The sequence below is a fragment of the Pundamilia nyererei genome, unplaced genomic scaffold (genome assembly GCF_000239375.1).
Source record: "Pundamilia nyererei isolate P.nyererei 1_Seehausen unplaced genomic scaffold, PunNye1.0 scaffold00445, whole genome shotgun sequence".
NCBI classification, from domain to species: Eukaryota; Metazoa; Chordata; class Actinopteri; order Cichliformes; family Cichlidae; genus Pundamilia; species Pundamilia nyererei.
The window spans coordinates 8,310-12,154 of NW_005187846.1; positions in this window are offsets into that span (position 1 = coordinate 8,310).

The window sequence follows — 3,845 nt, forward strand, 5'->3', positions numbered from 1 at the left end:
CAGTCTGTGTTGGGATTGTTTACAAAATACATTTTGGGGCTTGTATTCTGCAATCTGTAGTGGAATACATTTTAAAAGTAACCTTCCCAACACTGATTACAACAAAGGATCCATACTCACCTCGCTTGCCTGCGTGCCCTCCTGCCCTCCTGCCCTTCATGACTACCCTGGACACTCTTCAGAAACTCTGGAAACAGACCCCCTTCTCTCACAGTGCTGGTTTCCTGCTGTGAACACTCCCACGGTTACCCTCCCCAAAGCAACTCACTCTCAACCTGCAAGTAAGCAAATTCCTTACCAGTCAATACTCACCACTAGTCCTCCATTCACTTTCCCATCCGGTAACCGCTTTCTACTCTGCAGAGTTCCCATTCAGCTCCCAGTGCTCTGTTGGCGTCCCTTGTACCAAGTCATGTTCTATCTAACTCAGTGTTCTTGCTTGTAATAATAATAATGGATTGCATTTATATAGCGCATTTCGAGACCCTCAAAGCGCTGAAAATAAAAGTCTTGTAAATGGTTAATCGAGTGTTGAGTCTGCATTTGGGTCTGCGTCTTGCACGTTTGCTGTTTGCTTGCACGAGATAAAAATCAAGTGGAAGCGTTTTGCACTAACTATAGGTGTCATGAACCAAGAGCATTTCGCTTCATTTTCAGCTTCACAGGCTGGTAGTTTGCTTAAAATCCTTTTATTTGTCTTTAAGACTCTTAATGGTTGTGCCTCATTTTTATCTGTCTGAACTGCTGCACCTGTTACGGGTCCCAAGGATGAAGACCACGATGACAAATATGTTACCTGTAAAAGCAGGTGAAGAGCAGAGTAAGGAAGACACGATGCGTCTCTGCTTTCCTCCAGAACGTGTCTGAGTCTGATTTATTTCACACAAATAAATGCTATATAAACACTAAACATGAGCTTTCAATATACTGTTCAGCTGGTTCCTCATTCACATCAATTACATTTACTTATTTCACAACCTCAGTGAAATATACTCTCTTTAAGTGGTTCAGTTTCTCAAATTCACACTTCTTTCCATAACAGTTACATTCCTTTATCATATCAATAAACATATCACATTGTCTTCTGCAGTGTCTTACTGGCTAAACATATATTCAATAACAGCATCGGTAAATAAATCACATTTGTTTCTTTCAGTAATTTACTGGCAAAATCACTATTTAGTGCATCATGAAACCCAGCTTGTTTAATTAACCTGTGAATGCCTCTGTTAACTACACAGAGTTACTCAGAGTGCTTCTGTTACACTAGCTAATCTACTCAGTCACTTTAACATAACTATTAACATTCACATCTCACAAAACTGATTTGATTGGAGCATTACAACACGTTTGCACAGAGCATAGGAGCGCACTGACTCTGCTTCACGAGCGCTCCACCTAACGAGCGGGCTCGCGGTGCGGTCGCGCGGGACACTCCTCCGGTTTCTCCCGTGTTTACATATAAATAACTCGGGCGGACCGCCTTAACTCTCTCATTCACATTAACGTGGGTAACCATGGTAACAATAAACAACATTTTCGGTGCGAGCACCATTCACCGACCTGTAAAAGCAGGTGAAGAGCAGAGTAAGGAAGACACGATGCGTCTCTGCTTTCCTCCAGAACGTGTCTGAGGAAGCAGCAGAAGCTGGGCTCCACTTACTGCACCCCGAAACCCCGGAGCAAGCACCAAAGTTCCGCCCTCACTGCTTTCTAACATAAAATGAATCCCTGTTACATGGATTTTCTATCCTTTTAAAGAAACTGAAAATAAATACATATAGAAATGAAAAATGTCCCGTTACATGAGTGTTTTACGCTAAATAATATTAATGCGTTCATTCCCTTACAGGGGTGCCACATGCTCCCCTACAACAAAAGTGGCTCCTGACACTTGAAACAAATTTGCACTTACAAGTCTCTGTATTCTTATCAGATCACACACAGTGAATAATCAAAACCCTTAAATTAAAACTTCAAGCACTTAGGAATGTTTGGTTCTCTAGGATTTGGTAACCACCATAGTTTAGGGCTCCTTCTTAATAACTACATATGGAGTAGAGAAGAGAGATATATGGGAACTGGACGACCGGTGGGTCTTGGAATGAAGACAAGCTTGGTTGTGGGGCCCACAGGGCGGCCGAATGTTGGATGACCTAGAGATGAATAGGTGAGCATTTGACCTGGACGCGTCTGTCAGGTGGATCGCCTCAGTGGGGCAGGTGAGTTCAATGGAGAGTCTGCTGCCTGCTCATTACAACACTCATGTCGAGGTGGCTCGGGTTCTACTTCTGACTGAGACAAGGGGCTGCCGAAATGTCACTCCCCTCGTGGTCATACTGGTGAGTCTCAACTTCATCTCCATTCTCAGGTGCCATGGGACCCTCTCTTCCTAATCGACCTCCCTTGTGGGCTCCAGCCATCTCTGACAGATTCTAAACAATGTCCTCGGCATCTGTCACGGGTGTCCTTCGTCCTGGCTCTTTAAGATCCCTTGGGCTCAGAACCGATCCTCCTTCAAACTGATCCTGCGTCTGCCTCCCAGGTTACAATCTGTCCTGGCTGACAACCTGTTTCTCGGAAGGGACGGTTGTTCTGAACTTAGCCTGGGGTGGTGGTACTCTCAGCCAGTAGCCTCTGCCCGGCTCATCAACTGAATCAGAGGTCTCAGCATTTTCTATCCGTCCTTCGCTGTCTTTACCCCTCACTTGAGCATTGGTCTGTTTGTGTGTCGATCTTAAGGTTAGTTTAGTTGGTCATATGGGGACTCTACTGGCAAATCATTGACCAATAGGAGCAGGGTCCAAGTTCTTCCCTGGTCATTACCCTCTGGATGGACCACACTACACTGAGTTATCCGAAACCTGTTCCTTGACCACATATATCCTGTTCTCCCAGTAGGAGCGTAATTTGCCGGGTCCACCACGCTCGCCTAAGTTCCTCACCGACACTCTGTCCCCTGGTTTCAGTACCACTCCCCTCACCTTCTGATCATAGTACGACTTCCCCTTAGCACTAGCCGAGAGGCTATTTTTGGTGGCAATCTGATAGGCCTCTGTCATTCTCTTACACCACTTTTCAGCATACCCCCTGTGCGACACTGGTTCAGTTTCCTCAACCAGGCCAAACAAAAGATCCACCGGAAGGTGGGGGTGACAGCCAAAAAGCAAGAAACGTGGGGAATAACCAGTGGGCTCATGACGAGTACAGTTATACGCGTGTACAACCTGTGGGAGACAATCTTTCCATGTTTCGTTTTCTTTGTCTGTCAGGGTACGCAACATCTGCAGCAAGGTGTGGTTGAATCATTCTGTGGGATTACTCTGGGGGTGGTATGGAGATGTCCGAGAATGACCAACCCCTGAGAGCTGCCCAAGAGTTCGGAAGAGCTCATTTTCAAACTCTCGCCCGATCGTGATGGAGTTTGTTGGGGAACCCGAAGCGAGGTATAAAATCACTGCAGTCCGCCTGGATTTGTTCTTGGTTGGGTAGGCCTGAGCAAACTGTGTAAAGTGGTCCACCACCACCAAAATGTATTCATACCCGCCTTTGCTTTTCTCAAGATGTAGGTAGTCTATACAGACAAGTTCATCCGGTGAGTTGGACTTCAGGTTGCCCATGGGTGCACGCACATGAACTGTGGGTTTCTTTTGTTTAATGCAACAGCATTTCTTAGTGACGTAGTCCTCTATGCACCTCTTCATATGAGGCCAATAGAACCTCTCTCGTGCGAGATGAAGGACCCTCTCAGTACCGACATGACCCATCTGGTCGTGAAGATGTTTCAATACCATAGGCTGGTACAGGAGAGGTAGGACTAGTTGTTTCCGTCCGGGTGTTCGTCT